Raw genomic sequence first — 14368 nt, 5'->3', positions numbered from 1 at the left:
GAGGACGGCTGCAATGAGACAACCCACCATGTACTCCTACATGGCCTCTCACCGCTACCTTTACCAAATCGTGTTCACACACTTAGCTCTCAACAGTAGGACATGTTCACCACATTCCAATTCATCCCCGATGAATCAGACCTGACACAACTCTAAGCAATAGCAGGCATGACAAACAAACATGAATGAGTAGGCACATCAGGGCTCAAACAACTCCTACTCATGCTAGTGGGTTTCATCTATTTACTGTGGCAATGACAGGTCATGCAGAGGAAAGGGGGTTCAACTACCACAGCATGTAACAGTTGAATTGTTGTTGTCCTAATGCAGTAAAAGAGAGCAGGAGCGAGAGAGTGGGATTATATCAGAATGAACAAAGGTTTTTTGCTTGCCTGGCACTTCTGAAGATAATATAGTTCTTCATCGGTGTCATTGAACTCATCGTCGGAACGTAGTCTACTGAGAGGGGACGAATACCGGCAAACAAGGAAGAACACAATCAATTCAATGCAACAATATGATGCATGAACATGACATGGCAATATGCTGTGGTTTGAGCTAATGCAACTAGCAACAATTTAAATGAAGTTGGTTTGAACCCTAAGTTCAAATCCAAACTCCATATGTGATTTCTTAAATGCCATTTAGTTGAATTATCCTAAACAGTAGTCATAAGTTGTTCTAACATGCATGAAAAAGGTACAGATGGATAGATTGGATTTTTCTAATCATTTTTCGTATATAAATTATTTAATTTGGAGTTATGGTTTAATTTCTATGATTTTTAGAAGTTTATAACATTTTCTGAAATAAATAAACCATTTAAGATTTATTTAAATTCCAGAAGAATTACTGCGTCAGCATGACGTCACTGTGATGTCAGCGGTCAACAGGGCCGGTCCAGGTCAAACCTGACCAGTGGGTCCCGCGTGTCAGTGTGATTAGACTAACTAATGTTTAATTAGTACTAATCCAAGTTAATTAGCAGGGCTGGCCCCACCTGTCATTGACCCAGGGGGAGTCAAACTAGGCCCACCTGAGGTCAAACTGGGTTAGCGGGTCAAAACTGCCGGCGGTTAGCCGCCGGCGAGGCCCGAGATGCTAGAGGTTCTCGGAAAACCTCCACGGGGCTCGAATCGATGCGCTGAAGGCATCCCTATGGCGTTGGCGATGCGCCGCGTCGGATGGTTGTGGTCTCCGGGCCTGGGGTGGCCGGAAACATCGACGGCGAGCACCGCAGCGGCGGCCGGAGTTCGGGTGGGTGCAGGGTTGGCGCTGCGGCTCACAAACGAGCCGGCTGTCGCGCTAGTGTTGCTCTACGGAGCGTTGTGAGTGGAACGGACTCACGTGCGGGACCATTTGGTCACCGGGGCTTCACCGGCGACGAGCCCGTGCGGCGGCGGCTATGACGAGCAAAGGGGCGACGTCTACGGAGAGTAGAGAAAGCGGGGAAGAGGGTAGGTCGATGCAGGGGCTCACAGTGGACACGCAGGGTAGATCAGCGGGCTTGGGGAGGCGTCAGAGACGGCGAATCGACCGGCGAAGTCCGGCGAGTAGATGCGGTGGTGACGAGCTCGAAGACGATGGCGTGGTGATCCTCGGCTTGCGTGGCTCAGCGAAGAGGAAGAGGAAGTCGCGGTGGACCTTCCAGACATGGGGGAGGGACGAGGAGGTGGTTGTGGCCGCGGCGAACAGCGTCGGTGGCGATGGTGGTGCTCAGGCACGAGGTGCAGAGCGAGAGAGAGGAGGGGATGAGGACGAGGGAGTGGGAGAGAGGGTCCAGGGTGATGCGTGGCATCGTCCAGACGCGTCGGGGCAGCGGTGTGAAGCAGGAGGTGGCGGGGCGCGTGCTCGTGCGCGGTGGCCACGCACCTCTCATCCTCCTGGCAGGAGGTTGAGGGTGACTGGCACGGCACTGTGGGCTGGGCCGCACAGTAGCACGCCAGCCAGGCTGGACAGGTAGGCGCGAGGTAGGTCTTCTGCTCTTTTTTATATTTTCTGTTTTGTTTCTTTTTTTTAATAATTTTTTTGCCACTGAATTCAAATTTAAACAAATTGAAAACAGTGCCAAAACTCCCCTGGATATTTTTATGTCACATAATGGGCTTCTCCACATATACATAAAATATCACAGGCTTTTGAAACTATAATCATTATATATTATGAATATAACTTCAAATCCAAATATAATATGATTTAAATTCAATGTCCCAAAATATTCCATAAAAATGTTCTAGAATTTTGGTTTGATATATATCTCTTGCCACAATTACCAGAATGATTTTTAGGGAATGTTGGAATCTCTGAATGCAATCTAAAGGGTTCTTGCCCTTCTTTTAGAAAGTTTTGAGGCTTTCTAATTTCCTCAGTTCAAATTCCTTGAATTTAAACATGATGCAAGACCAGATGCTAGCACTTGGCATATCAGAACTAGGGATGTGACATACTGGGGGAGGCGAGTGAGGCAACGGTACACGGGGGCACAGTGAGATGGAGACGGAGACGGAGAAGGAGATGGAGAAGGAGATGGAGATGGAGTGGTGGTATGGGAGCGGAGAGGGAGACGAGGCGAGGCGCCAATGTGCTGTATAGCAGCGGTGACAGACTGCACATTGCATAGGGTGAGGCTGACTTTGGTAACCCAAACACGCCGCCTGGACTAGTGTCAGGCGCAGGGTGTTGTCACTTCACTGTGAGGACCGGATGAATAGTATTTTGACCATCAAGTGTACCATAGTTGTACTACTACTACTACTAGTAGGAACATGAGTACTCCAGTATTGTATAGCGTAAATAGGACTCCCGTGCTAGCATGCCTGTTCACTTCATCATTCAGGTATCATCCATATTGCGAGCAAAACCAAATTCTCATGCATGCCCAATCAACGCCCTACCGTGATGCATCCAGTGGTCGTTCTGGTGCATCAAGGACGAAATGCAGATCGTTCCACACTTGAGAAGAGTAAAAATGGAAAGGTAGAACACGGCAGCAGAGGAAGAGAATGCTGGCTAAGGAGTCTGGGAGGGGATCGAGCAAGAAGTTAATGCTCCACGCCTAAAGGTTTTGGGAAAACCTGATTTTCATAAGGTGACTTATATTCACCTAAATGGAGGGAGTATTGCTTAACCAGAGAATGTTGTGTCTCCCACTCACGCGCTCAAAAAAGAAGAAGCCATGACACATTTTTTCATCTGTTTGCATAGGTCCCACCTATCAGGAACGATGGGCACGTACACGAACAGGTACGACTCATCAGTCTACCCGCATAGTCTTTTCGTTTAGTCTACCTAGCCGTCTAATCAACTGCATGCACGCCACTTCTCCCACTTACTTCTCCATCGGGAACCGATTCTCCTCGGCTTCTTCACCTCCCCTTCATCTTCATTTGCATCCAAACCCCACTGCATTCACATTGTTTTAACCTCTTTAAATAATCATCTACTACTTTAGTTAGACTAGCCATCTAATCCTAATTCTCCAAACCATAGCCCTCCATTCCAGCGGTTCCAAATGGCGAAAGAGATCGAGATGCAAGTTTTTAGTGTCCCACATGTCCTCGTCGAAGGATCGATGTGCATAGTTGCCACCATCACTGTCCACCCAAGGGTTGTTCGGCAGTGGATCAACAATGTATCAAACTCCCTCAAAAAGGTAGAGACGAGGGTCATCAGTCTCGATGCAGAGTACACGGAGCGTGCCCCTGGGAAGATCCAGCATGCCACCGTCCTTCGGCTGTGCCTCGAAGATGATGTTTTGGTGTACCACATCATACACTCCCCCTCCATACCAAGTGAGCTTCATGATTTCTTGTCTCGGGAGGACGTATACTTCTATGGGGCAGCCATCAAAGGGGACAAAACTGAAGCTAGAGCTGTACAACCTTGATTTGAAAAGCATCGCTGACCTACAAACCAGAATCAAAATTCCTGTAGAAGATTGTGATAAACAGACACCATCCCTATTCGACGTAGCAATTGTGCTCGGTACAAATCTTCATAAGGGTGACGAGGCGTTGGCATTAAGGTTTTCTGGATGGGAGAATTATCCCTTGGCGTACGAGCAGATAAAATATGCTGCCCTCGACACCCGTGTGAGTTTCAAGATAGCTGCAAGGTCCAAAGAGCTTGTTGCGAAGCCGTCTCCCATGGAGAATGAGAAGAAGAAGAAGAAGAATAAGAAGAAGAAGAAGAAGAAGAAGAAGAAGAAGAAGAAGAAGAAGAAGAAGAAGAAGAAGAAGAAGAAAAGGCTGCACCAGCAGGAGGGCATTATGGATGGATGAACAATTTCCTCTCTTGTAAAAAAAATCCCCTCTCGGTGTATATTGATATAGATGGACTATTTCGATGGTGTGCATGTCTTTGGAACAGAGTAGTAGAGTGGGTCCACTTGACTATAAGGAACTATTTATCTGCATATATAGCTTGCTCTGCTACTCCTTCCAGTGATCGGTATGCAGTGCATGTGTCCGTAGACATGACAGCTTGTCCATGGAAGTTCAACTACGGTGACCATCACGTTTCATCTCGCGATTCCCACGACACCTCTCCAACCCACGGCACCACGCCCCCCGATGTGCGCCTCACCCCTCTCGGCCACACCGCCCCTCTGCCTTTGTGTGCATGACATATGGGCCACCTAAAATGCGGCGAGCATCAAGTTTCTACCACAGCGACACGCGATTCCCACAACGCCGCTCGAACCCATGACACCACACGTCCCCCGACCTGTGGCTCACCCCTCTTGGCCCCACTGCCCCTCTGCCTTCGGGAGCATTACATGTGGACCAGTCACCTATCAGGTACACATGGTATTGACTCAAAGGCGCTGAAGCTCTGTCCCGACGACCCTGAGAGGGAAATGTAACTCCTGCGCTAGGGCTTGTGGTGCTCCCGCAGCACGAACTCGTGCCAAACTCAAGATTTGTTTCTTTACTATACATGCACGCATAGATTTAATGGACATTGTAATCTCAACATGTGATGGGGAGCTCTAAATTTGAATTTGGAACTTATAAAACAAAAAGATTCAAAACAAATAAACTGGAAGAGAGGGAGTATATCATAGGATGTGTCCCATACAAAATAAGTCCCCTGGTTTGTCACCGCGAAGATGCGGTTAGAAAGGAGCACAGTGTTTTCCTACTCGTACGGCAACAAATCAGCCGCAGACAGCATAGTCCGCCTTTTACCACCATGTGCAAAGTTCGTGCTATCTTATTCAATCTCACCGTGGTTCCATTGTACCAATTCATGCGGTGGCCTGTTGCATGGCTGATCCCAATGCTGGACAAAGGTTCTACTGGAATGGTGTCACCGTTGTAAATGTTGTGCAAATTGATGTTGGTACCCTCCCGTACATATGCAAGCCAATCTCCACTCTCACCAAGCCTAACCTGTGAAACAGTGGGCAGGGGGAGAATTTGGAAATGGACACGGAAGTAGTCTTTAGAATGCATTTACTACGTGATCAAACTCATCTTACCTGCTCATCGGAGGAAATCCGAGTGCCCCTCAACGTCGGCATCTCAAGGGGCATCAACTTGCAACTACGGCCACACCGCGCTGGAGAGACCCCCAAGGAAACATCCTCATGCGTTCCACGGAACATCAAGATGCATTTGTATGAGTAGTTTATCTTGTGGGAGAAAAGGATGAACAAGGGAAGGCCTCTAGAGATAGAGATGGACACTACTACTACCAATGTGCTGGCCCGTGCATTGCAATGGATCCAAAGTAGTAGAATAATACTTGTTCACGTGCTTGAAGTATAAACACTCTAGTTTTGATATACATGTGTCAGCAGACATGAAAGCTTGTCCATGGAAGTTGAACCACGGCGACCATCACGTTTCTTGTTTCTACCACTGCCACACCCACACGCGATTCCCACGATGCACCTCCAACCCATGGCACGATGTCCCCCGACGTGGACATGGATCCTCTGACATGTCTATCACTGCCTTGCCCAGCCTTTCCTTTGCTGATAGGTGGGCCAACCGCATTTATGGTCCGCATGTCATTGACTCATAGGCCAGGCACTAAGCCACTGAAGTTCGGTCCCGTGGGCCCCGAGAGGGAAATGTAACTCCTGCGGCAGACCTTGTGGTGCTCCCGCGGTACGAGCTCGTGCCAAAACTAGAATTTGGTTCTTACTACTACCAACTAGTACTAGTAAGGTACATGTGCATTGCACGCATGAGATTCTGGTGGTTTGTGCATTATGCTTCTACATGTGGAGTTTTCTGGATTCTAACATGTAGCAAAATCTGGTGGAATGTAAGGTTAGGCAAGTTTGATTAACTTAGGTGAGTGTTTGGTTCAAGCCACACCTTAGGCAAGCCACACTAAGGCCCCACATGACATACACACAAAAAATGGGGCAAGATTCCCTTAGGCTTGCCAACTTGTGGCTCTCATTTTTAAGAACTAATAACTTTGCCTAAGCTTAGTTGTGGCAAAGTTAGTCATGAATTAAGGGGCTGTTTGGTTCCTAGCCACACCTTGCCACACTTTGCCACACCTAACCTTAGGAAAGTTTGACCAAGTTAGGTATGTGTTTGGTTCTAGCCACACCTAAGGCAAGGATTTTTTTTATGAGCAGTGAGCCCCACATGTCATAGACATAAAAAGTGTGGCAAGATTCCCTTAGGCAAGCAAAAGTGTGGCTAACAATTTGAGCAACTCAACTAAGGCAAGTGGGGCAAAAATCATGTGGCAATATATGGCAAAGATAGTCACAATCCAAACAACCCCTAAGTTCAACCATGGAGTCTTCTAGATTATAAATGTGGCAGAATCTAGTGGATGATATCCAATGGCCAGTAGTGCTCGAATTTTCCATCTTTGTACCGTTGGATTGGCTTCATCCAACGACCAACTTTCAAAGTTTTTCACATACTATATAAGGGGTATAGACATAGATGTGCTGGTCCGTTGCAATGGATCCAAAGTATATCTATTTAGTGGAGTGCACTCTAAACACATTATCTATTTATTTTTCTCTAACCTTTCGTAGCCATGCAACCAAGTCACATAAGCTTCATGGGTGCCCCCACATCATATTATTCATACTATGTTGATTGAAAAATAGATAAATCGCCCAAAACAAGATCTTCCCGTTTTTTGTTCCTACGATCTTGTGTCGTGCACGTACCTACTAGTTGTATAGTGGTAGTACTAGTAATATAGTTTTGAGTACAAACTTGGTACTAGTAGGAGTAGTACTAGTACGGAATGCTCCTACTCTATCAACGAGCCCCATCTGACACCAGATTTCTTGGCTTCCATGCTACAGCTAGATCTTCCCCTCGTTTGTGTTTTCCAACCCGGCGGCGGGCGGGGTGTCGGTTTTCTCAATGGCGGTCCCACATGAAAGTGAAAATGCTAGGCAACACACATTCCCTAAGCTATGTGTCGTGCCGGACAGGCCATGGAGTACTCCTGATTCCCGGGCGTGTGGGTGTGTGACGCAAACGCGGTAGGCCTTTCCCTTTTACTAGCAATGTGCCCGTGCGTTGCGATGGATCCAAAGTAGTAGAATAGTAGTATTTGTTCACAAACTTGAAAGAAATCACTATTGTTTTGATATACTCCTAACATATTACTCCCTCCGTACCTAAATATTTGTCTTTTTTGAGATTTCAAATGGACTATCACATACGAATTATATAGACATATTCTAGTGTTTCTAGCAAGATGCCCGCGCGTTGCACGAAGTTAATGGAAAAGGCAAGCACAACTTATAAATTGACGGATGGAGTACTAGTTACAGTGATGCATATAATTAAGAAAAGGGATCGCACATGTCCATATTGACTAGAATGAGAATGCAACAGCATAATAAGAATTAAGGCCATGATGATGCGATCACAGTGGTGGTTACAGAAGGCAAAAAGAAAGATGGATCCATGAACGTACGACCTACTCCTTCTCAACTTAGTGCGCCGGGCCACCGACCGGCGGCTAAGGAGGGGCGGCTTTTGTGGCAAGGTCGAGGTGCTTCTCAGCAAAGGCATCCAAGGCTTCCAGCCGGTTGAGGAAGGCCAATGTCGTAGCGTCCCTCACTGGCCTTGTAGATACCTATGTACACGATTTGCTCGTACACGTGGATGTGTATGTAGACGAATTCTTGTAGGGCGAGGCGCCTCGCGGCGACCGTGACCTCCAGGTGGACATTCTTCGTGGCGTCGGCGGGCAGTCGCAGGGCCACCAGTGCTTGAAAGAGGTTTCGGCCATGAAGGCCGATTAGGGTGGCAGGCAATTAGGAGCCCGGGCGCGTGGGCTGGAGGAGTACGGCGATGTCATCCACGAGCTTCTTGAGGACGGTGAACTTGTCGCTGGTGGAAACGATCATCTGGTCCAACTGAGAGTCGTAGTTGGCGTCGACGGCGGCCATCCACCAGCCGGTCTCCAACACCATCTAGAGACGATCCTCGGCGCCATGCCGCAGGCCGGCATCGTGGACCATCTGGCGCAGCCGCTGGCCGCTCATGCACATCACCGCCATGGGTCTGGAGTGAGCTCTTTTGCGCTTAGTGCAGGTGCCTAGGCAATGCTTAGGTGTGTACGATGTGGTAGATGCCTTGGAATGGAGGGGCGCCTTTATATGAGGGCAATGAGGGCAAACTGTGTTGCATTCACATCGTGCAGCCTCTTTTCCCGGACCTCCTCCCATTACTTCCCTCATGCATTAATTGAAGGAGGATGCATTGGCCGTTCAACATATCGGGAACCGCTACTCCCTCCCCCGTCTGCATTAAAGCTGTATCGGGACTGCGCCGCCCGCTGTCAAATCGAATACTCCCTCCGTCTAGGTGAGTATTAAGTCATCTTACGAAAACCAAATAGTAAACACATAGGCTTGGTGCATTAACTCTCACGTTGTTTCTTTTTTTGACATAAATAGAGGAATCAACCAATAAGAGATGTGGGGCTTGTATGCTTTTAATGACTTGAGACTATCAAACATGACATGTAGTGGTCAGTTCGTTGCACAAGAACAAATACAACCCACGTCAGCACACACGCATCTTATAGCATCACATCCAATGGCTATAAAAGATGAATGAGACCAAATTATATCTCATCTAGATGAGTTCTAGCAAAACTATATTAATAATACTACTTAGTACTCCTGCGCCATGTATCATATATTAGTATCATGTAGTACTTTATTTATTGCCATGTATGACACACACTACTCAACTCTCTCTCTTTCTTCATTTAATTCTATGACACCTCATCAAAATTGGTACGGCTAGTACCATTACAACTAGCCTTAGCAAATACTCCCTAAACATTAAGTTCTCTCGTTTTCCTCTCCACCTTGGTCACCTAGACGGAGGGAGTATACTTCGTGGGCTTTTCCTGCGCGGTAGGAGGCAGGGTAGTTCCGCCTAGTCGGTTCGACAGAGATGCGAGAAGACGAGGGAGTAGGCTACTGCAAATGTAGGGCTGTGTGATTTGACATCGAGTTACTACTGGACAGGTGGGGCCCCGTGATTTGACTTGCCATTATCATTTTAACTGCGGCGCTACGACCGGCGTGAGTCTCCTGATTCCTGACCACCTCCATAGAGGTGCCTCTCCCAATGCTCCACCATGTAGTAGAGGCTGGCTCTTGCATGAGAGCCCACTTCTCCACTTTTTCCTTGCCTCTCTTTCCTCCACATATGCAAAAATGCCATGTAAAGCGCACTATTGTACTTAGGTTGGTCATAATGGAGAGTATCATATACTAGTATCATGCATATGATACTTTTGTATGATACTACATCCGTAATGCATAGTATCATGTGTTGGTATCATAGGATAGTTTATTTTTTGTCATGCATGACACATAGTAGCACATCATTTAATATGATACTACAGTATCATATTATGATACTCAACTCTCTCTTTTCTTCATTTAATTCAACGTCACCTCATCAAGATTGCATAGTTGCCATGCATGATACTACTCCCATTACAAGCAGCCTTACTTGCTCCTACAGGTGCTAAGCTTGGCACATAGGCATAAAGTCTGATGTTGCAAGTTAATCAAGAAGAGAGAGACTAGTTTGGTGACCCAAGGAAGAAGCGGTGCTAAGCGCGTGTACCTAGGTGAAAAGACAATTTTGAGTCTATAGCTAATTAAATGAAGCAAACATAGCAACACCATTTCATTGGAAGAGGTCACTCCTTGGCAAATGCAATAAATACTAGTACTCCCTGTGTCCTAGTGTCAAAAACGTTCTTATATTATGGGACAGAGGGAATAGGAAGAAAGAGATAGAGAGAAGTAAAAAAATACACTTATAGCCAACCTTATAGCTAACCTTGTTGTAGTATGAGTGACTAAGTGATGACTATACATGACATGCCAACATTAGATAGCCTAACACACCATGTTAAATCTTCAAGGGCGTGACCGCCCGAGCGACGCGACGGTCGTGGTAGGCACGACCATGATACGGGCTGCTGGCAGCCCTTGGATTTGATATCAAAAGATCGCATGCTAAGTTGCTGAAAATTAGCAGAATAACCCTCCAGAATAGGATATTCACCCATAGGTCTAGAATCACACCATGCAACCGTTGGATCTCAGATCCAAGGGCTCTCGGAAGCCCGTATCATGGGAGAATGGAAAGCCACTACCCTGCCGTTCGCACGCTGGCAGTTTGCTCCTACTCGTCCTCGCACATCCTTCAATACTACGACAGTTCGCTCCTAATCATCCCGTCCATTCACATTATGGCAGTTCCACTAGTCCTAACCATCCTCCCAAATCCATGGCGTCCCAAATCTCCATGATCGGCGGTGAGTACAAGGTTAGAACCATCACCGGCGATGAGTTCGACGTCATCTACACCCATTCTTCCGCGACGGTGAAAGGATGCCTTTCTCGCTTGAGACGCATGTTCGAAGACTCAGATGATGACCGGGTCGCTGGGCTAGAGGTTGAGTACACCATAGTCCTGGGATGAGAGAAGGATCTAAAGGACGAAGAGTGGAAGAAGCCCGCCGTGATCCAGGTTTGCGCGCATGACTTATGCTTGGTCTACCACATATGCCATGCCGACGTTGAATGCCTAAATTTTAAGGACTTCCTCGAGAGCAACCTAGTCAAATTCGTTACTGTAGACTTTGGTAACGACAAAGAAGTCCTGGGTCGGATAGGCCTCGTTGTAGGCAACACCTTCGACCTCCAGAAGAATCGGCTGGTGTCCTCTCGTCAGCCTTCAATGCTGACCCTGGCAGGAGCCATGGTTCATCCTTCGTACGGTAAACTGGAGAAACCTCCATACACGTTTCATCGTTATGCATGGTAGCGGAATGTACTAGATATAGACCACATCCACTACGCTTCAATGGATGGCTACCTTTGTTTCAATATCTACAAGGGTTGGATGAAGAGCAAGAGCCAAGTGTGCGGTTCAAGCAAAGAAGTATCGGCCAATAGGAAGAGGGACAAGGACGAAGTCGAGGACGTCGATGAGGACTCCAAGTAAGGTGGCAGTGTCGTTGCTCATGGTGGTTCTAATGCAGTGTCTCCGGAATAGTTGCAAAGTTCAGTTTCAGGTGTGCTTAATTTAATTTGAGGGGTGTGTTGTGCTGACCCCCAGCAGAACTATGTTATGTTTCTTCTCATTACTTTAACTCTTCAGTACGCACATACTAGTATTTCTTACATTTCATCTTTTAGTTGGTATAGTACTACCACTCGTTTCTTCACATTATATACGTACAATATATATGGCCAACATCATATAGCCAGCAGTTTAGTTGTCAAAGAATTTCAGGGTGCTTAGTTTTGTCAAAGAATTCCAGGATGCTTAGTTTTATTTGAGTGGTGGGTTGTGCTGGACACCATTATTGTGACTAGCCTTTTTAATACTCCGTCCGTCTAGGTGTGTAAGTCATCTTATGAAAACCAAATAATCCCGAAACACTTAGGCACGGTGCATTCACTTGTACCTCGTTTCTTGTTTCTTGACATATCAACCAATAAGAGATGTGGAGTGTGCATGTTTTTAATAACTTGAGACAACAAACACGACATGCACTGGTTTGTTCATTGCATGCAGTGCTATTAATTAGCAAATAAACATTAAGTTCTCTCGTTTTCCTATCCTCCTTGGTCACAGTGCACAACCTAACATGACTTATTCACCTAGATGGAGGGAGTACTATATGCATAATTTGGCGACGAGCGCTCTCTATATGTACCACCTTTTTTTAATTTCAAGTTTTGCTCCATGGCGCAATCCATCGATACTACTGCTGTACAAAAGTATATATTTTTTAAAAGGCTAGAGGGCGGGGCAGTCTAGCTCGGTTGGTTTCACGAGAGGCGAGGGCCTTTGTGATTTGATGTCTCATTACTGCTGTCAAATCGAATAGTACTGCACCGCCCGCTGCACACCCGGCGCCTCCATTAAACCCCTCCGTTAAACTCGCATGCAAACCGAGAATCCTACTCCGGCCAGACGTCCGTTCATGAGCGGGCCGGAATTAAACGCAACAACGGCCGAGCTCCTCCCATCCGCCCTCAGTTTAAACGAGGCCAGATGCCGGCCAAGCTCCTACCGTCCGCCCTCTATTTACACGAGGCCAGACAGACAACGGGCAAGAATCGCAACCCTCCGCCGCTCCCCCATCTCCTCCTTCACCATTTTCTCCACTATTTCGATGGCTTCCGATGAGCCGTTCTCCGGCATATTACCCGTCTGGGTGTCCCGCCGAGCCCTCCGGATACGGGCGAGGCCGCTCGGTGCTTCACCAACCTCGCTTGGCCCAACGGAGCCAGTTGCCGTGGTTCAGCAACTCGCCGCTCCAGTTCATCTTGATGAGGAGTGGCGAGTTGCTCCACGCCGGCAAGGCGGCGAGCACGCCGATACGGGCGCCTTCACTCCTGCGTCGTACCGCGCCACCAGTGTCTGCGGTGGCCGCGCCTCCCGTGTCTTTGGGCCCGCCTCCCGTGCCTGCGACAGTACCATGCAGGCAGAGACAGAAGCCGGGTGAGTGGAGAGCGACGAGTCGATGGCCAGCTTCTTTGTGTCCGCCGCCATCATCGAGGAGAAGTAGAACACGGGAGGCCGCCACCACTTGGGACCCATGAAGGCCACCGCCGGGGCGACGACCGTGGATTCAGGTGGTTTCTTTGCTGCTTCGTCTCTTCCGAGGACCTTCGTCGACCCCGCAAGTGTCTGACGGACATGAGGAAGACAAAGGGATCCGCGGGCAACCATTTAGAACTAAAATAAGTCTAGATACATCCATTTCTAGGACAAGTATTTCCGGACAGAGGGAGTATTAATTATACAAGAGAGTCGGATTGGCACCTCTTAGTTAATGTAAATGTAATGAAATCCATCATGTTTATATGAAGATCTAACTTTTCATACCAAATCCTTCATGCTTATATGAAATCAGTCCGTGTTTGCACGAATTTCATCTGGTTGGTTAGAGTTGTAAAAATGTATGCCGCTGGCGTTTGATGTCGTCCTCCGCGGAAGGAAGCGGGAGGAAATTTGCCGGCTGCCGTTGGAGATGCTCTTTATGCTGGAAATAATATAGTGACATCCAATCCATTTGAGTTAATTGCCTGTATGATTGTCCCTCTATAAAAAGTTAATTGCATGTACAGTGTACACGTGACTTGTAGGGTGGCTACAGCTTCGTACAGAAAGTTAAAAAGAAACAAGTCCATCCTTAATCTTGTATTCTAAGTACTCTGTGGGTTTCACTGTCAATACAGTAGCAAAAGAAGTATATATTAAATAAGTAGAGTAATATATAATTTAAAAATCTAAAGCTAAAAGACAGAATTCGAACTCATGTCATCGCGTTGCGAGCATCCGGCGCTAACCAGCCCAGCACATTTTTGTTGTAGACCATCCTGGAGATATATCTCCATGTCTACTCTTATATATACGCCATTCGTTCCTAAATATTTGTCTTTTTCAGATTCCAAATGGACTACCACATACGGATGTGTATGTAGACATATTTTAGAGTGTAGATTCACTCATTTTGCTCCATATGTCTTTTCAGGAAGGGGGCAGATTTATCCTTCATTTATTTATGAGGTATCCAGATGGCACGGCACCGCCAAGAAAATAGGGTAACATCAAAATTATGGACTACTTTTTTGAGTATGTTGGTAAGGTCCGGTCATAGTCACTTGTTGAAATCTCTAAAAAGACAAATACTCCCGCCGTCCAGAAATACTTGTCATCAAAATGGATAAAAGGAAATGTATCTAGACGTATTTTAGTTTTAGATACACCTCTGTTTATCCATATTGATGACAAGTATTTTCGGACGGAGGGAGTAGAAAACAGAGTTGGTGATGATGGTGTGCGTGACATCCTGCAATATAGGCCGT

This window comes from Triticum dicoccoides, chromosome 6B, assembly GCF_002162155.2.
Source record: "Triticum dicoccoides isolate Atlit2015 ecotype Zavitan chromosome 6B, WEW_v2.0, whole genome shotgun sequence".
Lineage (NCBI taxonomy): Eukaryota > Viridiplantae > Streptophyta > Magnoliopsida > Poales > Poaceae > Triticum > Triticum dicoccoides.
This window is presented reverse-complemented; position numbering follows the sequence as displayed.